Source organism: Lutra lutra, chromosome 7 (genome assembly GCF_902655055.1).
Source record: "Lutra lutra chromosome 7, mLutLut1.2, whole genome shotgun sequence".
Classification (NCBI taxonomy): domain Eukaryota; kingdom Metazoa; phylum Chordata; class Mammalia; order Carnivora; family Mustelidae; genus Lutra; species Lutra lutra.
The window spans coordinates 62371592-62395745 of record NC_062284.1 but is presented as its reverse complement, the minus strand read 5'-3'; the positions used below and the strand labels follow the sequence as shown (position 1 = coordinate 62395745).

At 40.8% G+C, this 24154-nt stretch overlaps 1 protein-coding gene across 1 annotated transcript in view; it reads left to right on the top strand.

Annotated features, from left to right (window-relative positions):
• Positions 1-13649: 13649 nt before the first annotated feature.
• Positions 13650-24154, top strand: part of TTBK2 (tau tubulin kinase 2) — a 164225-nt gene continuing 153720 nt past the window's right edge. Inside the window, exon 1 of the mRNA XM_047738246.1 lies at positions 13650-13995. The gene's annotated coding sequence lies outside the window, so the exon portion shown is untranslated. The remainder of the gene's footprint in view (positions 13996-24154) is intronic.

Genomic DNA, 24154 nt, shown 5'->3' with positions numbered 1-24154 from the left:
CTTTATGCAATTACAATTAATGTGCCATCTTAAATGAAATTTGAACCATTGTGGTTGAGGGACTGGTGTTTATTTAAAACAAGGTAACTTGGGGTGCCTGGGTGGCTCAGTGGGTTAAGCCTCTGCCTTTGGCTCAGGTCACGGTCTCAGGGTCCTGGGATCAAGCCCCACATCCGGCTCTCTGCTCAGCAGGGAGCCTGCTTCCCCCTCTCTCTCTCTGCCTGCTGCTCTGCCTACTTGAGATCTCTCTCTCTCTCTGTGTCAAATAAATAAAATCTTAAAAAAAAATAAAATAAATAATAAAACAAGGTAACTGAAAATTTTGCCTCTAGGAACAACACAAGCTGAGGACGACTTGTAATAGAGCAGCAACTTTTAAAGATACATAGACGCATTAATAAAGACTCTTTAACAAATATCTCCCAAACCTGGATAAAGTAGGCAAAAAATTTGTAAGGATATAGAAGACCCAAACAACATAGCGTGTTAGTTGGGTCCTATAGTAAGCGGACAATGAGTCAGATTTGGGAACATAAAAGGATTGCTGCACTAATCTGTTCAATTACAACTGGGCAAGGGAGTACCAAGAAGGGCCCAAGCAGATCATCTGAATTCCACAAGCAGTCCTCTCTTTGTCTAACACAGCTCTTACACTCTCCTGCTGATCAATGCCAATTAGCCTGGCCAAGATGGTGCCTCTTCTTCTTGTTCACTAGTCCCAGGTTATATGCAATACCAAAGGCCCAAGCTGCGTCCAGAGTTTATAGTCCAGTAAGATATTTTCCAAGTCCTCTGGCAGGAGTGAGCCCCTTTTCGGGACTAAGACCTCTATCTCTGAAGAGTTCAGAGTTGCCGGGACAGGAAGCATAGAGTCCTCCAGGGAACTATTGGGAGTGATGATGAGTGGAGCCACTGCTTGGCCCTGAACCCCAGGCATACTTCCTTTTGGAAACAAAGCATTATATAAAGGTTTCCAATTCAGTGCAAATACTGAATATCCTGGAGGATGGCAACCACCCCCCCCCACCCCGCCCCAGAGCATTGCCTCTAAGCTGATACCTGAACTGCAACTTCCACGGGTCATCCCAACATTCTGTCAGCCCAGCTGCTCCTGAACGATGCAGTATGCAAGGCAGCCATTAGATCCCTCTGTCATGGCCCCACTCCTGCACCTCCTTAGCTGTGATGTGTAAGCTGACTGCATGCATGATATGTTGTGTGGAATCCCATGGTAATGGAACAGGTACCCTATGAGCCCCCAGATAGCAGTGCTACCTGAAGCTCTGTGGGCAGGAAAGGAATACTTAGACCCTGAAGAGATGCCCAATCGTGTGAGAGTGAAGCACTGATTCTTCTAGAATAGAATCATCCCAGTGAAATCAACTTGACACCAAGTAGCTGGTTGATCTCCTTGAAGAGCAATGCCCTGTCAATAAAGCAATGGACCCGTTACTGGCAGGGTGGACATGGCAGTAGCTCTAATGGTCTTGTTAAGTGGAAGTCCATGCTGTTGGTTGGCTCCATGCTTACCCTTCATCTCTCCATTCCGTGCCCACTGTGTCAGCTGCCAGAGGGGCCTAAGGTCTAAGTGGTTTTGATTGCTTCCTTGTTCGTAACCTTTTCTGTAATAGATACTTTCTGGCAGACATTCATATCTAAAGCAAAAATCTTCCCACTTTGTGCACATACTCCTATGTCCATCCATCATATCATACAGTGTGTGCACTTTATGTGTAGCTTCTTTTACCTATGAGATTCACCCATGTTGTTGTATGTACCAGTAGTTCTTTTCTTTTATTGTGTTCTTCATTATAGGAATACAGAAAATGTATCCCCTCTCCTGTTGATAGACATTTGGTTGTTTATAATTTGGGGCTATTATTAATAAAACTGTTAAGAACATTCTTACAGGGGAGCCTGGGTGGTGCACTCGGTTAAGAGGCCAACTCTTGATTCCAGCTCAGGTCATGATCTCGGGGGCCTGGGATCAAGCCCCCTGTTGGGTTCCATACTCTGCAGGGAATTGGCTTGGGGATTTTCTCTCGCAGACTCTGTGAAGCGCAGAACCCAATGTAGGACTCTATCTCACGACCCTGAGATCATGCCCTGAGCCAAAACTTAACTGACTGTACCACCCAGGCACCCTTACAAGTGTTTTGCTTTAGATAATATATATTCATTTCTTTTGGAGACTATATGTACGTGTGTATATGACTAGATGTATATGTATGTGTACATATTTAGTGACATATATAATGAGATATGTAATGAAATATATGTGTGTGTGTGTGTGTGTGTGTGTGTGTGTGTGTGTACTGATCCGTGTTTATTTAATCTTTGAAGAAATTGTCAAACATTGTCCCAAAGTTCCTCTTGCCCCATATTCTTGTGAACACTTGGTATTGTCTGTCTTTTCAATTGTAGACATTCTGGTGGGTGTGTAATGGTAGCTCACCGTCATATTAATTGTAATCCTTTTTTTAGATGCTTTTGAGAGTTACTATGTGAAAGATAAATATCTTTTTTTCTCTTACCTTCCAGGATTTGTGTCTTATTCCTCCTCTTCTCTTACTGAATGAGCTGGGGTATAGAGTGTGGTAACTTAATAGCAAGAGTGGAAAATGACCAGGGAGAGTTTTGTAAGAGATGCTGAGGACAATGAGGAACCACTAGTATTTTCTCAGAGATGAATAATGTGGTCAAATTCACATTTAGCAAAAGCTCTCTGGCTATAATGTGAAAAAAATAAAGACACCAGGGAAGGCCAGTTAAAAGGCTCCTGAACTAATGTAGATAAGAAGAGGGTGACCTAAGCTAGGAAAGTAGCAATTGGAGTGGAGAAGAATTGATTTTTAGAAAATAAAATATGTCTGGCTCCACTTAGTCCACATCAAGTGTGATTTCAGTAAACCAATCAATAAAAATGTGCACATATTTCAAGCCATTCTAAGGACAGACATTTCCTTCAGGGGAAATTCATCTCCAGAAGGTACTAAAAAGAACATCTTAACAAATGTTATTAAACTGTTAACAAAAAGAACTTGAAACAAATGAAACTATTGGGTTCAATGTGAAATATGAAATGAAAATAATGCAATTCAATGAATGCAAGATCAGTTACTAAAACTTTTTTTTCTTTTTCTTCTGTTTTTTTTTTTTTTTTAAGAATTTTTATTTATTTATTTGACACAGAGATAGCGCAAGCAGGCAGAGCAGCAGGTAGAGGGAGCGGGAGAAGCAGTCTTCCTACTGAGCAAGGAGCCTGCTGCTGGGCTCCATCCCGGGACCCTGGGATCATGACCTGAGCCAAAGACAGTTATTTAACTGACTGAGCCACCCAGGTACCCCTAAAACTTCTTTTCTTATAAACAAGCGTCAATCAAGACAGGTCACAAGTTGTTGATGCCAGCTTCCAGAACTGATTAAATTGTAGTCATAGGGGTGCCTGGGTGGCTCAGTGGGTTAACCCTCTGCCTTCTGCTTGGGTCATGATCCCAGGGTCCTGGGATCGAGCCCCCATAGGGCTCTCTGCTCAGTGGGGAGCCTGCTTCCTCCTCTCTCTCTGCCTGCCTCTCTGTCTACTTATGATCTCTGTCTGTCAAATAAATAAATAAATAAATAAATAAATAAATAAATAAATAAATTGTAGTCATAGTTGATGTGGCCCTTGGTAAGCAATATAGATGAACTGGAAAGTAAACTACCTCTGGATGATAGTAAAATAATAAGTTCATACTAACTTAGAAAACAACAGAAGACCTCAGTAGGAGAGGTGACAAAAGCAGAAAATTTGAATGAATTATGCAAAAAGATGAGAGCAGATGACTTTTGGGGAGAGTAACTCACTGAGCTCACCCAAAGCCTCAACAGCCCAAGGACTGCCTCCTTCTACCACTCCCCCCCTTTGCTGTTGGTCTTTCTTCCTTTTGCCCTGAACCCTACCCTTGTCTCATCACCTTAGTGGATGCCTCATGGTTTAGAGCTCTGATTTCATCTCTAGGTGAAAAATTTTCCAATGTATGTGTCCATTCCTGACATCAGCCCTGCATTTCCAACTTTTTACCTGGTAGTGCTGCTGGACCTTCGAGCTCAGAGTCTAAAAATCAATCCCATCCTCAGCCCCAAACCAATTCTTCTTCCTGATTTTTTACTTCTGCTAAAGATACCACTATTGTCCAAGTCATGCAGTTTTGACATCTAAATTATCTTTGACTCTTTCTTCCACAGGAAATGGCTTGGCAAACTGGCCAAGTCTCATCAATTGTTTCTTCTGATTATTCTCTGCTGTATACTCTCACCTCCCCATTTCAGGTCCTTCTTCCATCATTGCCAGAACAGTTGCAATGACCTCTTGGTTGGTCTTCTTTCTCTAGTTTCTTACTTTCTTGAATTAATTCTGCATATCATCACAAATTTAATCTTCCTAAGGACAGATCTGGTAATATCTCTAGTTGTTACATGTCTACTCAGTAGTAACCTAAAAATCTTCAGTGGCTCATGAAACTCAAGAGCCTCTAAAACATGGCTCCAGGTTATTTTTGCGGGGAGAGGGGGAGGTTCTTCCCTTCCTTTGCAACCAGCTATGCTCTGACTTTTAGCCAGTTTGTAAGAAGAACTTTAACATGGGGTGCCTGGGTGGCATGGCAGTTCTGCATCCAAGTCTTGGTTTCATGATCTCAGGGTGGTGAGATTGAGCCCCACATCAGGCTCTGCGCTCAGTTTGGAGTCTGCTTAAGTTTCTCTCTTCCTCTGCCCCTCCTGCTCATGCTCTCTCTCTCTTTCTCAAATAAATAAATAAATCTTTGAAAAAAGAATAACTTTAATAGGTAATTAAACTTTTCCATTTCATCTCTACTCCTTAAATATGAGCTATAGTGACTTCCTTCCAAAGAATACAGTATAAAAAGAAGAAAAAAGAATAACTTTACAGTGGAGAAAACTGATAAATCCTAGTTCAGCCAGGTGATCAAGGTCAATATCAGTAGGGATAAATCGTGCTGGTGGGAGGTATCTTGGATATGCTGTGATAAAATGGCAACTTATATGCCTTTCCTCCCCCAAACCTTTAATAACAAGGAAAACAAACCAATTCCAAAAGAGGGGCATCCCTCAAAAACTTAGCCAGTACTCCTCAAAACTGTCAAAACCATCAAAACCAAGGCTGACACAGCCAAGGAAACCCTAAAGAAATAACATGTAAATAGAACATGGTGCTCTGAATGGGATCCTAGAGCAGAAAACAAAATTAGGTAAGAACTAAGGAAATCTGAATAAACTATGAATTTCAGTTAACAATAATGAATCAATATTTCATTAATTGAACAGAGGTGCCATACAAACATGAGCTGTTAATAATAGGGAAACCTGGATGAGAGGATACATGCAAACTCTCTGTAGTACCTTTGCAATTTTCCTGTAAATCTAAAACTATTCCAAAGAATAGTCTATTTTAGAATCTTATTTCCAAATAAATATTATACAATCATCAAAAAGAATGAGGCAGATTTTTTTCTTTTTTTCTTTTATTTTTAAATTTTATTTTCTCAGTGTTCCAAGATTCATTTTTCATTCACCACACCCAGTGCTCCATGCAATACGTGCCCTCCACAATACCCACCACCAGGCTCCCAACCCCCCACCCACCTCCCCTCCAAAACCCTCAGTTTAATTCTCAGAGTCCACAGTCTCTCATGGTTCATCTCCCCCTCTGATTTCCCCCAACTCACTTCTCTCCTTCACCCAATGTCCTCTGTGTCATTCCCCATGCTCCATAAGTAAGTGAAACTGTATGATAATTGATTCTCTGCGCTTGTCTTTTTTTTAATGCACTAATATTGAAGAAACTCTAAGAAAATATTAATGAAAAAAGAAAGTTGTAGAAGAGGGCATAAAGTGCTGGTTGCTTGCTATTTGTCTAAAGAAAAAGAACTGATATCTGTATTTGTTTGCAGATGGGTGAGAAAGCTACACAAGAAACCAGTAATTGGAGTAAGTACACCGAGTGGCTGGGAATCATGCATGGGAAAGAAGCTCACTCTTCACAATATACTGTTTCAGTACTTTTCAAATGTTGAACCATGCGAATCTATTTTCCATTAAACAAATAAGTACACCAAACAACGAAATCAGGGGGAAAAAGAATGGTCTGCCAAATCCTCCTTCTGATATTTTTAGTCAGAGTGGATGAGCATTTTTATTGTCAGGAGAGAATAGGGTGGAGGCAGCTGAAAATAAGCCTTTGTAAGATCCTTCCAAGAGAAGTCTTAAGGCAGGCATAAGCACTGTGTAGCAAGTGATGTGGAAAGCTGAGCCTTCAGCTCAAGCAGGTTAAGTTACCTCAACCAGTGGCCTCTTCTGGATTTTTGTCCCACCATCTTCCTTTTAAATGTTAGCTTTTCTCCAGGTTCCAATCTTGCCCTCTTGCCTTCTTGCTCTGTATGCTCTTCCTTGTGGATTTCATCCATGAGAGAAGATCATTCTAATTAGGGGCAGGATCAAATGACAAAAGAAAGAGAGAAGGGGCCCCTGGGTGGCTCAGTTGGTTGGGTCTCTGCCTTCGGCTCAGGTCATGATCCCAGGGTCCTGGGATCAAGCCCCAAGTTGGGCTCCCAGCTCAGCTGGGGATCCTGCTTCTCCCTCTCCCTCTGCCTACTGCTCCCACTGCTTGTACTTGCTCTCTCTCTCTGTCAAATATATAAAAATCTTTTAAAAAGAGAGAAAGAAAGAGAACCTGAAACTGTGGGTTGAAGATTTTATTTATTTATTTGACAGAGAGAGAGAGATCGCAAGTAGGCAGAGAGGCAGGCAGAGAGGGTGGGGGAAAGTAGGCTTCCTGCTGAGCAGAGGGCCCAATGCCGGCCTGATCCCAGAAGCCTGGGATCATGACCTGAGCTGAAGGCAGAGGCTTTAACCCACTGAGCCACCCAGGCGCCCCCAGAAAAACGTTTTTTAAGATCATCTTTGTCACCATCATCAACAGGTTTCTAAAAATTGTAAAAATTCTTTTTTTTTAAAGATTTTATTTATTTATTTGACAGAGAGAAATCACAAGTAGGCAGAGAGGCAGACAGAGAGAGAGGAGGAAGCAGGCTCCCTGCTGAGCAGAAAGCCCGATGCGGGGCTCGAACCCAGGACCTGGGATCATGACCTGAGCTGAAGGCAGAGGCTTAACCCACTGAGCCACCCAGGCGCCCCAAAATTGTAAAAATTCTTATCCACTGGATAGCCTCCTTTGATCAGTAAGATAGAAAAAGAGACCATTCAGGGCACCTGAGTGGCTCAGTCAATCAAGCAACTGCCTTTGGCTCAGGTCCAGGTTCCAGGGATCTAGTCCTGCATTGGGCTCTGTGCTAAGCAGGGAAAGTGCCTCTCCGTCTCCTCTGCTCTATCAAAATAAATAAATAAAATCTTAAAAAAAAAAAAAAAAAAAAAAGACCGTTTGACATTTCAATACAGGTGGCAGTGGAACACTATGGTTACTAGGGTGCGCTATTAGCACCCCCGGCCAGTCAGTCTTCTGGCAGTGGAGCCTGAAAATCAGAGAAAGTTGCCCAGTGTTTCCAGAAGCTTATTGCTGGACCAGACTGAAAATCACCAGACTGAAAATCATCGAACTTTTTGCAGACTGTCAAAGCCACACATCGGGAATCACAACATTACCTCACCATTTCCACATTTGAAAATTTTAAGTATACAACCATGCTGTGTTAATGAATGACCCTGCAACAAAGAAGAAACCTAGAAGGCTGACCAAATATGTATAGAACTAACTGTTCCAAGGGAATAAAACTTGGAAAACGTTAACTGTTACCATTCAATGGTATAGTTGTTTCATATTTCATAAAAGTTAGGCATAAACAGGAAGTACATCAAGAAATAACAGTATTTTGTAAATGCAAACATTTAGTTTCTTTTCTAATTTTACTAGTTCTAATAAGTGTTCATCTTCCCTGGTATTGTGCTCTATTTTAATCATCATCAAACACAAATTGATATTCAATATGTTAAAAGATAATAGATACAGGGGTCCTGGGTGTCTCAGTTGGTTGAGTGTTGGACTCTTGGTGTCTGCTCACGTCCTGACCTCATGGGTCGTGGAATCCAGCCCCGAAATGGGCTCTGTGGTCAGCAGGAGTCTGCCTGGATATTCTCTCTCTCTGTCCCTTCCCCCGCTCACTTGCTCTCTCTAATAAATAAATCTTTTTTTATTTTTATTTTTTTAAAAGATTTTATTTATTTATTTGACAGAGATCACAAGTAGGCAGAGAGGCAAGCAGAGAGAGAAAGGGAAGCAGGCTCCCTGCTGAGCAGAGAGCCCGATGCGGGGCTTGATCCCAGGACTCTGGGATCATGACTTGAGCCAAAGGCAGAGGCTTTAATCCACTGAGCCACCCAGGCGCCCCAATAAATCTTTAAAAAAAAAAAAACAATAGATTCAAACACTCAAAATTGAGATTACCTTGCCTTATTTCCAGATTTCTCTTATTTTTGAAATTTTAAAAAATATCAAAATAAATAAATCCTCTCACAACAAAATAAGGATTGCAGTTTTCAAAAACACAAATACTTGACGTAGTTAATACATATGGTATTAAGAATCTCTGTCAAAATGAGAACGCAGCTGACACTGGCTTCAAGACGCCAAGCTCTCAGAGGACCGGCCTGTAGGCTATGGTTTACTGACTCCTGTTCTAGAGCATCTATGTGTGCTACAGAATATACCTCTTTCATAGGAGTTGTTACAATGCATTGTAGTAGGGTTTACGTGTTTGTTGAAACGAGCCCTGAGTTTATTCATGTTTGTTTCCCCGGTACCTAGCAGAGTAGTTGGCATAAATAGGCTCTAAAATTTTTCATTTAATGGGTCAAGCAAGATTCAAATAGAAACTCGTAAGACTGATGAAAAATTTAAAATATGGGGCTGTTTCCTGGTTTGTGGAATCACTTGAGCACCAGTCCACTATTGTTCGTGTTTCAAAGGACTGTGCAGAAACAGAGTTATTGAGGTATAATTCACATATCACACAATCCACCCATTTAAAATATATGATTCTGAGATTTGTTGTTGTTTTTGAGGTATAATTGACATAACATTATACTGGTATCAGGTGTACAAGATGAGATTTGTTTCTGAAGGGAGAGATGGAAAGCAAAAGGGAAAAGGGGTCTCTTTTCCTTGACTTGCACACTGGTTAATACTGTGGTGTTTGTGGTGTTGTCTTTTTTTTTTTTTTTTTGACAATTTTATTTATTTATTTGAGTTGGGGGTTGGTTAGAAGGGTAGGAAGGGAGACGGATAAGCAGACTCCTCAGTGAGCACCGAGCTGGACACGGGATGTGGGATTTAATCTCAGGACCCTGAGATCACAGCTCTGACATCATGACCGGACCTGAAACCAAGAGTCCGTTGCTCAACCGACTGAGCCATGCAGTCACCTCTGTTGTCCATTTTTACTTCAAAGATTTTCTTTGTCAGAAAGAGAGAGAGCACAGCCAGGGGGAGAAGCAGGCAGAGAGAGAAGCAGGCACCCCACTGAACAAGGAGCCTGATGTGGGGCTCTATCCCAGGATCCTGGGATCATGACATGAGCACTTAACCAACTGAGCCACCCAGGCATCCCATCCCCTGCAGTCCTTTTGATAATGATACAAATAACCCATCTAGATTGTTTCCTGTTTAGATTAGGGGAAATTTAGAACGTGTTAAATCAATGGGTGTCTAAAGATGGGTAGAGGAGGCCACAAATGGAGAAAAGGAGAAAGAAAAAATGTTCTCAAATATGTTATTTATTCTGCATTGGGAGAAAAGAAGCTGGTTGAAAGGGACATTATGTTCTGGGTGGGGAATCAGTATAAATCTGAAATTTGCTCATTATCTTTGAATATGCTAAGACTGGTCCTAGGATGAAAGTCTCATTCTTTCAGATTCAAGTATCCAGGGCAGATATCCCTAGACTTAAATCATTTCTCATTCTATTATTTTCATAAATCTTACTGTATTAGTTATGAATTATTGCATGACAAATTGTCCCCCAAAACTGAGTGCTTAAAGTAATAGTAAACATTTATCATATCACATAGTTTCTGTGGGTCTGGATTTTGGGAATGGCTTACTAGGTGGTTCTGGATTGGGGTAGCTCACAAGGTGGCAGTCAAGATGCCAGCTGGGCCTGTAGTCATCTGAAGGGGTGGAGGATCTGTTTTCAGGAACGGTTCATTAACATGGTTGACAGACTGGTGTTGATTATCTATGTAATGCCTCTGTTCCTTGCCAGGTGGCCACTTTTAAGGGCCGCCTGCTTAAGCATCCTGCTACTATGGCAAATGGCTTCCCTGTAAGTGATCCACGAGAGCATAAAGCAGAAGCTGCAAAGTCTTTGATGACCTAGTCTTGGAATTTACACACTATAATTTCTGAAAAAGCCTATTAGTTACACAGGTCGGCCCAATTCAGTATGGAGGGACTCCACAAGGGTGAAGATACCAGGAGGTAGAGATCACTGGGGGCTCGCTGTGGAGACTTGCTACCCTATTTATTAAAAAAAAAAAAAAAAACTCATAATAGATCAATTGATCTCAAAAGGGATTCCAGAATTCCAGTGCCAGCTCTTGAATAATACATTACTTTGCCATTATCTTAACTGAACAAATACCTCTTGGGACAGCCCAATACTTCTTAAATGGAAAAGATCAGAGAAAAAAGGGAGACCTGGGAAGCTGTTTTCCTTGAGCAGTCCCTTATCCTAGGCTTCCCACTCCTGTGGCATTAACTTTCACTATATATTCAATCTTACACTTCCTGCTCTGAGATACACTGTTGCCCTATTCTCAAGATCCTCCTCATAGAACACTTCTCTCTGCACTGCATTAAAATAAAAATTCACTAGTTTAGGGAGAGGAAGACGTTGAGGGTGGTTTCCATCCTATATCCCATAGGACTCACAGGTCCTGTTAAAAAAAAAAAAGGGACGCCTGGGTGGCTCAGTTGGTTAAAATAAAAATTCATTCTTTATATGCAGCTACTGGTTTTCTTTCTCATATACTCTTCTATTTATCTTAACCCTTCATGGATTTGCAAATGGAGTCGGTTATAAAATAACAATCAGAATAATCATCTGTCCATATTTGGAGAATCCAGGTGTATCTACTGATTCATTTAAAATAAATAAAATAGTAATTCTGTGAATACATTAATCAAAATCCTTACTGGGATGCCTGGGTCACTCAGTCAGTTAAGCAACAGACTCTTGATTTTGGCTCAGGTTATGATCTCAGGATTGTGGGATGGAGCCCCTCTGCCCCCAGGCCTCTGCTGTGCTGAGAGTGGAGCCTGCTTAAGATTCTCTCCCTTGGGCGCCTGGGTGGCTCAGTGGGTTAAAGTCTCTGCCTTCGGCTAAGGTGATGATTCCAGGGTCCTGGGATTGAGTCCCACATCGGGCTCTCTGCTCAGCAGGGAGCCTGCTTCTCTCTTTCTGCCTGCCTCTCTGCCTACTTGTGATCTCCGTCTGTCAAATAAATAAATAAAATCTTAAAAAAAAATTCTCTCTCTTCCTCTCTCTCTGCCCCTCCCCACCCCTCCCACCTCCAGCTGTCAAGCGCTCTCTTCCCTCTAAAAAACAAACAAAACAAAACAAAACCCCCCAGACAAACAAACAAACAGAAACCTTATCAATGATAACAGACATTATATCTGGGTAGCTTGAACACTGAATTTGCTGAGTGAAAAATATTCTCTTTGAACAGAGAATAGTTATTTGAAATATTGCTAGATATAATTTCAGGGAATTTGGATTTTTTTCCCCTATAAACTTCTTTAATCTTAAAGGAAAGCATTTGCAGGAACCCTAATCCCTCCCAATTAAAATTATTCGCCCAGCCAATATTGTGAAGTGAAATATATTCTGTGAGACAAAGTAATGGGAAAAACAACTTGTGGTTTTAATCAGTGGAAAGGAGACAAGTTGGCATCTTCTTTAAGTTTGAACAGAACAAGATGAGCTGCATCATTAATTGCCTTTAATGTACACTTTGTCCTGTTTTTCACCCAAGGATCTAGACATGACAGACAGTCGAGGTATCTGCTGTTTGTTTGTTTGTTTGTTTGTTTGTTTTTTAAGAATGTCCAGAAGCTGTGGCATTTCCTCAACAAGAAGAAACAGATTCTGTAACAGTTTTGAGACTGAATATAGGATTTATATTTAACCTTTCCATACTCTTAATTAATCAGCTTTAATCAGAATGTCATTTAAGTGAAGAAAAAGATTAAAAGTAAAACGAAGCTGGGGCGCCTGGGTGGCTCAGTGGTTAAAGTCTCTGCCTTCAGCTCAGGTCATGATCTCAGGGTCCTGGGATCGAGTCCCGCATCATGCTCTCTGCTCAGCAGGGAGCCTGCCTCCTCCTCCTCTCTCTCTCTGCCTGCCTCTATGCCTACTCGTGATCTGTCAAAAAAAAAAAAAAAAAAAAAAATCTTAAAAAAAAAAAAAAGTAAAACGAAGCTCACAAGTCATTGCATATTTTCAGTCCTTGGCAGACTCCTGGGCGTCATTTTGATTATTAAGTTGAAAAAAAAAAAAAAAAGGCATTAGACACAGAAGTAAGTTTAAGAGACCTGAGTTTTAGTACTGTCAATCATTAGTTTTATAGCCTTGGAAAGTTGTTAAACCTCTTTGAGATTTTCTTCTGTAAAGTGGTGGATGGGAGCGGTTTAATCTTAAGGATTCCTCTTCACCAAAGAACTTGACATAATCAACGCCTAATACAAATTTATCCCACACAACTTCATTGCTCTGCTCTCCTCGCTTTTCCTTGGAAGTCTTAGAGGGACTCCCGCCTTCTCTTGCTTAGGTTCCCATGCCCGTGCTCGCAGGGGATGCTCATTGAACCCTTCGCTGATGGTGTTTGAAAAGCGGAAGGTAATCTCATTCTTCATGGGTTGCAAAAACTGTAAGAATACTTCGGGCTCCAGGCCGGTATTCTTTTCTGGAGGTCTCCATCTCCTTTTCTCCTTATACCTTTAGGCCTCTCCCTAGTGCCGGCTGGTGATTAGCTTCACGTTAGGCGGTTCTGGGGACAGAGCCAATTTGTCAGATCCTGGCAGCTCCGGTTCTGAGGAGGAGGCATGGTAGGGCCTCACGATTTGGGGCCCTTCTTCGTGACCATCTCAGGGTGTAAATTCGTCATGTGACAACGTATCTCCGATTTTCTTCCCAAAAGCCCAGTCCTGGGGTCACAATCATGCCCCTATAAGCAAGTTAACTACTGAGCTAGGAGGACACCACTGTGCGCCAACCACTAGTCTCAGAAGCTCTACTTCTCGACTCTGGACCAGCGGGCAGTTGCGGCTGCGGCTGGAACTACAAGGCCCAGAATTCCTGCGCACATGCGCGCTGCCATTGTGATGCTCCTTTCCCGGTAACTCGCTCTCTCAGGCAAACCTGAAGATAGCGGCAATTCTCCGGTGGGGGGCGGAGATGCTCCGGGCCTGACTCTCCGCCCACTTCGTGATAGGCAATGGTATCAGCCAACCGACGTGGCGGGCCCGGGACGCGCTCTCCAATCAGCACCTGTAGCGGAGAGGTGGGCGTGCGTACTGGCAGGGCAGGTGGGCTAGGCTGTGTCGGGTTGCGAAGGGGGAGAATAACGTCGGGTCGGGTCAGCGGGCGCTGCAGTAGTCGCCGCAGCGGCGATGGGAGCGGTGGGGACGAGGCGGCGGCGGCGGCAGGAGGGGGAGCAGGGGCTGGCACAAGAGCAGCGGCTGGGGGCGGCCAGCAGCAGCATTTACAGCAGCCGCCGCCGCCGCTAGTAAACGCGGACGGTACCCGAGGGGACTACCAAGCCGGCCGGCCCTCGAAGCCGCGCTCGGGTCCCGCCGCAGTCGGCGGCGGGGGATGGGCAGGCGGCGGCGGTCCCGCTTGCTGAGGGTTGATCCCTGCGGGTCCTGGCTCTGAGCTGGATCCGAGCCCTCCACCCGAAATCCCTGCGTCCGCCACGGCCCAGGTAGGACACACCCCCCCCGAACCCCCAGGGGGCCGCTGGGGTGCCCCGGGCCCCGCCCTCTCCCAGTCCTGACCGCCTCCTTGGGCCGCACCCCTCGCGGAGTGACCGACCCTGGTGCGGAGGGAAAGGGTACGAGCGACTCCTCAGTCGCCCACGCCCTGGGCTTGTGCCAGAGGTAGTCACTCCACCTAGGAGACCTGCTTCTGCCCCTTTCCCCGAAGGCTTGTGCCCTGTTTCCTGAGAAGCTTTTGGTGTCTTCACTGAACTTGGAGGGTCACGAAGCTTCCACTGTTTCTCTCTCTGTGGGTGACCCACATATTACTTGTATTCGTGCTGCTTCTGGTACCAGGACTGAACACAGCGTTCTCTGGATACACGGAGCGCTTCTTTCGCACCCCACCTCCCCAAATATAATAGAAGGGGTAATGGGACTATGCAGTGTTCGCTGTGTAGTAACGACATGAAGGCCATGACTTTTTGGTACTTAGGGTGCGAAGTAATGACCTGAGGGATTTGCCCGTCATTTGCCTTAACTAAGACGCTGTTGACACTCTGGGATGCTGTGAGAGGGACAAAAGACTCCACAAATATGTAATGTCAAATCAGGGAAGTAAATAATCCATTGGGATGCCAGCATACTTTATCGCACAGTGAAGTTAATTTTGTTTCAGCGTGGCAGTATTAGAGGTAAAAATGACATTGAGTTGTACTTTGCTTTGAATTAAAGTTGATAGGTGGCAGCATCCCGGTATTAACTCTTCTCATCCTTAGCTGTAGAAATTGTTCTTTCTTTGAACATTAAAGAGGGCAGTTTTCTTATATGCTGTGTATTATGTAGAGGTGTTCTGGTATTTAGTAGAAACTGAGATTTTGAATGCATGTATGAGGATCACGTTATTATGAATGGGCGCATGTACACAGGGAGGATCCACTCAGTGTGTTTTGTTACAGTGTTTGGTTCTGAGCCATTAGTAACAGTTGCATTGGTTTCTAAACACTGATTTGCCAGAATAGACCATAAAGATGTGTTTGCTGTTTTCTTTTGGCTAAATGGAATAGAGTCAACATTCTATTTTGGGGAAAGGGGAGATAGGAGATTGATTGTAAAGTATTTAGGGAGCTGGATGCCATGTAGTATTTCTTACAAAGAAGTAGTAATAATGATAAATACTAGTATTAGGAGTAATCTTGAAAAATTAATATTAACTATTAATATTAATTCCAGCGACTTCCATGGCATATTGTAATTTATTCAAATGGAAAAGATACCATAAGGAATCTAATTTAAAAGCTTATGTTTTCCTGTATGATACATTTTTATCAAGGCACTGTAGGGGATGTTTGAGGCATGCTTATGAAGGGAAGTTTCTCTATCACTTTTCCTTTATGATAGGATGTTAAGAAATGTTTTTTCCTTTTTCAGTGTTAGACACATAAAGTCCCTAGCTTATTTAACTTAATTTCTAATAGTAAATTGAAACAAATTTGATCTTCAGTAGGGGGCTAAGAATAATATATCTCGCTCATTATCTATGATTAATGATTAACTATGGTTAATGCATAATTTAGCGCATACTCTATTCAGATTTTGTGTCTTTTTTTACTTTAAAAAATACTGATTATAAGCACGCCTGGGTAGCTCAGTCGTTAAGCATGCTGAACCTGCGGCTTAGGTCATGAAGATCAAGCCCCATTGGGCTCCCTGCTCAGTGGGGAACCTGCTTCTCCCTCTACCACTCCCCCTGCTTTTGTTCCTTCTCTTGCTGTGTCTCTCTCTGTCATATAAATAAATAAAATAAAAAATAAAATAAAAAAATATTGATTATTTTAAAGCCTCAGGAAATCTTCATAAGATTAGGCTCATTTGCTTTAGCAAATTGAACTCAATTATGTAGGACTTCAGATATATTTAAATGTAGTGTTAGAAGTAAAGTTTGTGTAATTTAGACAATTTTGAAAGTATTTTACATAAAAAAATGCACTAAAATGTGAGAATTAGTGATAGATTGTTGGTTTTTCAATGTAAACAAATGTAATGGAGCTTACTTCACCATGATCATGAAATTTAACTTTGGCAGGGGCAGTCAATTCTTTGTTTTATAACTTTAAAAAGTTATATATAGAGATGACAACTTGACTGCCACTCATGAGAGGCTTTGACCTAGAACCACTAAGACACTCTTAGATTCCTAATCCTTAGAAACTCTGTGAGTTAATGAATGTCTTTTGCCTTAAAAAAAAAAAAAAAAGGCTGTATATAAGGGAAAATGTTTAATGACCATTATTGAACTGGTGTGGGCTGAATTGGTTCACAAAATAAAACAACCTTTGAGAATTTATGGAGAATGTAGCTTACTTCTTCTCCACTTAAAAAAAAAAAAAAACTCCTATAAAAAAAAATTATTTAGGGGCACCTGGGTGGCTCAGTTAGTTATGCTTCCCACTTGATTTCAGCTCGGGTCATGATACTCAGGGTTGTGAGATCCAGCCCTGTGTCAGGCTTCACACTGAGCATGGAGACTGCCTAATATTCTCTTTCTCTCGCTCCCTCTGGCCCTCTCCCACTTGTGCTCTGTCTCCAAATAAATAAATAAATAAATTTATAGATATGTGGCCAGCAGCTTTAGAATTTGAGCATATGAGGTGCCAGACTGGCTCAGTCGGAAAAACGTGCAACTCTTGATCTCAGGGTCATGAGGTAGAGCCCCATGTTCGGTGTAGAGATTACTTAAATAAAACTTCAAATAAATAAATCCTTTTAAAAAAGCAATTTGAGCATATGTTACTCAAATATATTCTACTCATATTCTTTTTTTTTTTTTCTCTTTTCTGAGGTTTTTGAGAAATACTCAAAATATAGCTGGAGGTTTGTCAGTTTATGTGATTAGCAGTATTGCAGGACATCTTCAGTATTTACATATTTTTGAAACTAAACTTTTTTGTTATCCAGTATATTGTAAATGATAATGATGCAAGTGGTAGACACCCCCCTCGCCAGGCTTTAGTGGATGGAATCATTGTGTCAAAAGTGCTTTTATAGCTTTTATTCTCTAAGTACTCAGTGATTTCAGATTAAATGTCAGACTTCCATATTTGATACAAGAGCCTTTAAGTCTATACGAAAAAGTTGAGGTTTTTAGAGCTGAAGTTTCAGCATATTTACAACACATACAGTATAACCACTCAAAAGTTTCTATCTTACAGGGAACCTAGGTGGCTCACTGGTTAAATGTCAGCCTTTGGCTCGAGTCGTGATCCCAGGCTTCTGGGATCGAGCCCTTCATTGGGCTCTCTGCTCAATTGAATAGTTGGCTTTTCCCTCTTCCTTTGTGCTCTCTCCCACGCTTGTACTCTCTCAAGTAAATAAATAAATCTTAAAAACATAATATAAAATAATGTATGTTAAGAAAATGGCAAATACAGGGGCACCTGGGTGGCTCAGTGGGTTAAAGCCTCTGCCTTTGGCTTGGGTCATGGTCCCGAGATCCTGGGATCGAGCCCCGCTTCGGACTCTCTGCTTGGCGGGGAGCCTGCATCCCCCCCCCTCTCTCTGCCTGCCTCTCTGCCTGCTTGTGATTTCTGTCTGTCAAATAAATAAAATCTTAAAAAAAAAAAGAAAATAGCAAATACAAATCTTTTTTTTTAAAGATTTTATTTATTTATTTGACAGACAGAGATCACAAGTAGGCAGAGAGGCAGGCAGAGAGAGAGGTGGAGGCAGGCTCCCTGCGGAGCAGAGAGCCCGATGCAGGGCTTGATCCCAGGACCCTGGGATCATGACCTGAGCTGAAGGCAGAGGCTTAACCCACTGAGCCACCCAGGCGCCCTGCAAATACAAATCTTTAAAAAAAAAGTTTCTATCTTCCTTAACATCTGGTGAGCTTTGATTGCAGATTTAAAATACAGATTGAGGGGCACCTGACTGGCTCAGCTGGTAGAGCATGTGACTCTGGAACTCAACTTGTGAGTTTGAGCCCCTCGCTGGGTGTAGACATTACTTTAAAAAGATAAAAGTCTTCAAAATACAGATTGAAATTAAATTATTTACATAATGTGAATATCAGTTATGCCAGACCATTTCATCTTTTAAGCAGGTGATTTTTAAGCAGATTTCTTTATCTATATTTATGTTATATGACTATGGTAGACATAATTATTCTTCTCTTTGTGATTATTATTTTATATGTTCTTGATTCTTTTTTTAAAAGATTTATTTATTTATTTATTTGACAGAGAAAGATGACAAGTAGGCAGAGAGGCAGGCAGAGAAAGAGGGGGAAGCAGGCTCCCTGCTGAGCAGAAAACCCGATTCGGAACTTGATCCCAGGACCCTGAGATCATGACCTGAGCCGAAGGCAGAGGCTTAACCCTCTGAGCCACCCAGGCACCCAATAAATGATTTTAAAACAAATGAATATAAACTGTTAATATGCATCAAGATGAGATTTTAATGTATTCTCATTTCTACTGTAACATATCATAGGACCTTAGATTACTTAATCTCTTCTCACTTCAGTTTTGCTATTTTTAATAAGGGAAATTAATATACTTAAAATATAATTACAATGGAGATCATTACAGAGAAGTTTCCTGTATTGCTGTTTTCTTTGTCTTAATGGGAAGATCGTAGATATAATGCTTTGTTTGGTTGATATGGTTACAGAAGATTTTATCCAAGGAATGGTCTTGTTTAATAATTTCATTGTAATCTGGACATGTAAGTTAACACTGTACTTCTGTAGTTGTTAGTGTGGTAGTCAGGGAGAAGAGAACTAGGTTGTTGTTTACACTTTTATCCTGTTGTCAGTATTTGTAACCATACTGACTTGTAAAGTTTCTTATCTTCTTGAATATATTTATTGAACCCAGAGAGCTTCCATGCTCCTGTAAGTGTAATTTACCTCCTGTAAAAGTTTAGAAGGAACATTTTTTTTAAAGATTTTTTATTTTATTATTTGTCAGAGAGAGAGAGGGAGAGAGAGCAAGCACAGGCAGACAGAATGGCAGGCAGAGGCAGAGGGAGAAGCAGGCTCCCTGATGAGCAAGGAGCCTGATGTGGGACTCGATCCCAGGACGCTGGGATCATGACCTGAGCCGAAGGCAGCTGCTTAACCAACTGAGCCACCCAGGCGTCCCTAGAAGGAACATTTGAATGAAGTATAAGTGGTGACTGAATGTTCCTTTCCTTTGCTGTCAGCAAGTAGGGTTATGCACAAATCTTCATCACTTTTTTTTTTTTAAGATTTTATTTTTTTATTTGACAGAGATCACAAGTAGACAGAGAGGCAGGCAGAGAGAGAGAGGAGGAAGTAGGCTCCCTGCTGAACAGATGTGGGGCTCGATCCCAGAACCCTGGGATCATGACCTGAGCCGAAGGCAGAGGCTTTAACCCATTGAGACACCCAGGTGCCCCTTCATCACTTTTTTTTTTTTTTAGTTGCAAATTTTTTTTATTATCAAATTTTTTATTTTTTATAAACATATAATATATTTTTATCCCCAGAGGTACAGGTCTGTGAATTGCCGGGTTTACACACTTCACAGCACTCACCATAGCACATACCCTCCCCAATGTCCATACCCTTCATCACTTTTTAATAACCCTTTTGGGAGAGTCTTGCTAAAACCTGTGGGGTAAAACAAAAACAAAATCACACGGGGTTTATCCTGTTCTCCACTCTTATTTCTGTTGTTTATGTTGATATTATTAGATGTCTTAAAAAACTTACCTGTTGTATAGTCTTTGATAATTTTTGTCTGTAACTCAGCTTGTTTAAAAACAGAATTGAGTTTATTTTTTATTATGTGAAAAGTATATTATTTTGAGTTTTGAGATACATGAGATAGTCACTCTGTACCTAACTATAATCTATAATTGGACTACAGAATATATATTCCAAATAGTATTTACATAATAGAGCATGATTACTTTGAAAGCATCTGATCTTTCACTTTAATAGGGGGTGTTTGGTATATTTATAGTTTTCATCAGATTTGAAAAAATTTAAGACATTTTCTCTTTAGATTTTTTCCCCCCAAAACATGGAATTTTCTGGGCCCAATAGGCGTATCTAGAAATTAAAATATCTACTAAAAGTGGAGAGAAACTTTATATAACACAGTATGTTACAGTAACTGACAACAAAGTAAAAGGTGTAAACAATCTGTTCTTTCCTTCTGGGACTCCAGTTACATGTATGTTAGGCTTTTTGATTTTAGCACCTAGCTAACTGATACTATGTTGGTTGGTTTCTTTTTCTCTGTATGTTTAATTTTGGGTAGTTTTTTTTCTCTACCTTGAAGTTCACTAATTCCTTCTTCTGTGGTAGCTAATCTGGTGTTAACCCTATACAGTGTTGGTTTTTTTGTTTTTAATCTCAGATATATACTTTTCATGTCTAGAATTCCTTGTCTACCAGTTCTGTCATCTGTATCTTTCTGGGTCTGCTTTTACTTTTTTTTCCCTTTTCTTTTCCTCCTTTTCCCTTTCCGTTCCTTTCCTTTTCTTTCTTCCTTCCCTCTGCTCCCTCTCCTCCCTTCCCTCCCTCCCTCCCTCCCTCCTTCCTTCCTTCCTTCCTTCCTTCCCTCCTTCCTTTCTTTGTCTATCTCTCCCTCCCTCCCTTTCTTTCTTTTTTCTTTCTCTGTTCTCTTTTTCTTTCTCCCTTTCTTCTTTCTCTGATTCCTTCCACCCCCTCATCCCTCCCTCTTTCCTTCCTTTTTCTTAAAGTATAATTGATACACAGTGTTACATTAGTTTCCAGTGTGTACCACATAGTGCTAAGAAAACCTAGAGTTGTACTATGCTCAGCACAAATGTAGCTCCCATCTGTTACCATACAGTGCTATTACAATACCATTGACTATATTTCTTATGCTTAACCTTTCATCTCCATGAATGATTAATTCCATTACTAGAATCCTATACCTCTCACTCCCTTCATCCATTTTGCCCATCCCACCACTGCCCTCCCCTGTGGCAACCAGCAGCTTGTTCTTTGCTTGTGTGGATCTGATTTTTTTTAATTTGTTTTTTAATTTTTTTAGATTCCACATATAAGTGAACTCATATGGTATTAGTCTTTGTCTGACTTATTTCACTTAGCATAATACCCTCAAGGTCTATCCATGTTGTCACTGTTGGCAAGATCTCATTCTTTTATGGATGAGTAATATTCCACATTCCATATTATTCCATCTGTATAAGTTCTTTATTCATTCATCTCTTGTTGCATACTTAGTTTGCTTCCATATCTTGGCTATTGTAGGTAATGCTTCAGTAAACACGGGGTGCATATATCTTTTTGAATTAATGTTTTCATTTTCTTTGGGTAAATACCTACTAGTAGAATTATTGGATCATATGGTATTTCTAGTTTAGTTTTTGAGAACTGTCCATACTGTTTTCCACAGTGGCTGTACCAATTTGCATTACATCATTAGTGTTAGAGGATTCCTTTTTCTCCACATCCTTGCTAACACTTGTTATTTCTTATCTTTCTGATGCTAGCCATTCTGACGTGTATAAGGTGATACCTCCTTGTGGTTTTAATTTACATTTCCCTAATAATTAGTGATTTTGAATGTCTTCTCAGGTGTCTGTTGGCCATCTCTATGTCTTCTCTGGAAAAATGTCTATTTAGGATCTCTGTCCATTTTTAAATTGGATTATTTGGTTTTTTTGCCATTGAGTTTTGTAAGTTCTTTATATACTTTGGATATTAACTCCTTATCAGATACATCATTTGCAAATATCTTCTCCCATTCAGTTGGTTGCCTTTTGTTTTGTTGATGGTCTCCTTCATTGTGCAAAAGCTTTTTATTTTGGTGTAGCCTCAATAGTTTATTTTTTATTTCCTGTTCCCTTCCTGCAGAGACCTATCTAAAAAAATGTTGCTAAGGCCAATGTCAAAGAGATTACTGCCTATGTTTTCTTCTAGGAGTTTTATGGTTTCAGGTTTCACAGTTAGGTTTTTAATCCATTTTGAGTTCATTTTTGTGTATGGTGTAAGAAAGTGGTCCAGTTTCATTCTTTTGCATGTAGCCGTCTAGTTTTCCCTGCACCGTGTACTGAAGAGACCATTTTTTTCTCCATTGTATAATCTTGCTCATTTTGTTTTAGATTAATTGACCATAAGTGTGCGGTTTTATTTCTGGGTTCTCTATTTTGTTTCTTTGATCTATGTGTCTGTTTTTGTGCCAATACCATCCTGGTTTGATTATTATAGCTTTGTAGTAGATCTTGAAATCTGGGTTTGTAACACCTCCATCTTTGTTTTTCTTTCTCAAGAATGCTTTGACTTGGGTCTGTTTTTATTGACTGATATTTCTCCTTATTTGCATCCCCGGTAATTTGTTTGAGTGCTAGGCATTATGATTTTACATTATTATGTGCTAGGATTTTTTTTTTTAATTCCTTTAAATCTTTTCAGGGTTTATTTTGGAAGACAGTTAAGTTACTTGAGAATACTTTGATACATTCAATGCCCTGGATGTTTTTGAAGGTCTTTTTCACTCAGGTGAGTATGCAAACTATTTGCAGCCTTATTTGAGTATCAGAGATTGTTCTGCCTACCCCTCTCCAGTGATTTGAACCTGGCTTTGATCATTTCACTTCCTCACACACATACACTTATAAACTCAGCCAGAGTCTCAAGGGGAATCAGCCTTTTTAGATATCCACAGCTCATTCTTTGTGCCGATCTGTCCTCCCCTCTTGTCCCGTTTTGACTTCCCTAGAACTCTGAATTTTGTCTCCTCAACTCAGTGAGACTGCTGGGCTCTGTTTGGGTTCCCCATTCCTGTGCTGTGGCCTGGAAATTCCCTTCCAAGTTGTGAGTTGGGGGCAGTTGTAAGGTTTGCCTTATTTATTTCTCTTTTCTCATGGATCCCTGTTCTGTAGTTCCTGTTTTCTGTAGTATCTAAAATCCATTGTCCCTTTTGCTAGTTGTTGAAGGTAGGAGGGTAAGTCTGATCTCTATTACTTTATTATACCAGGAACTGCAGTATTCTGGTGAGAAAATTTAAATCTCAAACAAAGAGGAGTCATATTTCACAGCTATGCTGTCATTAGAAATCTATGTATTATCTTTATGCCCAAATAAAGTTTCAAAAATATCTTCTACACTCTTTAGACACGTCATGAGTTCTTCTGATGATTAATGCTAGCATTCTTTCCATTGGGATTAAAATTGTAGGTAAAAATAATTTTCCTGGGGCACCTGGGTGGCCTGGTTAGTTTACCACCTGACTCTTGATTTTGGCTCAGTCATGATTTCAATCATCTGCTAGATGGTCCTGGGATCAAGCTTAGTGGGAGGTCTGCTTGTCTCCTTCGCCCTCTGCCCCTCCCCCTGCTCATGGGCACTCACACGTGTGTGGTCTCTCTCTCTCAAATAAATAAATAAATAAATCTTTAAAATAATTTTTCTGTTTTTCTGTTAGAACAGAATCTAACATAAACTATATATGACATTACTTATAAAAACTACACTTATTTATTTTGTGAATTGTCTAGCTTCCCTGCCAAATAAAATTTTATTACTTCAGTATATATAGATAACAGTAGTTCTAACTGGTCTTCCTTTCCTCTTGCTTTGTATCCTCCCCCAGCTCTGAAGTCCTTCAGTGGCTTTCCTTTGCCTACTGAAATAGAATGAGTTCATTTTTCTTCCTAGCCTGATTTTTACAGTCTGAACTTTACCTTTCACACCTATGCTTTCTCTATGATCAGAACTATTTTAGATTAATCTTAGTCAATTTAGACTAATGCATGCATTCATTTTTCCCATGCACTTGTACGTTGTGTTCATTTCCTCTTCTGTGTCTTTGCTTAGTTCCTCAGTTAGCTTTTGCCTTCAGACAAACCACCCCAAAGTCCAGAGGCTAAAACAAGAGTTTGTTGGTTAACTGTTCTTTGGATTGGTAGTTTGAACCCAGATGAATGGTTCTTTTTTGGTTGTTGTCTGGGCTCGCTTACATGAGGCAGTCAGCTATCTTCGTTTTTTTTTTTCCACAGTCTAGGTTCCAAAACCAGCAAAAGAGGGCAAGTTCAGTGCTTAAGTACTTTTCAAGTTTCTGGTCATATTTGCTAATATCCCATTGGTCAAAACAAGTCACAGGGCCAAGCCCGGTTTCTAGAATGGAGAAAGAAACTCTACCT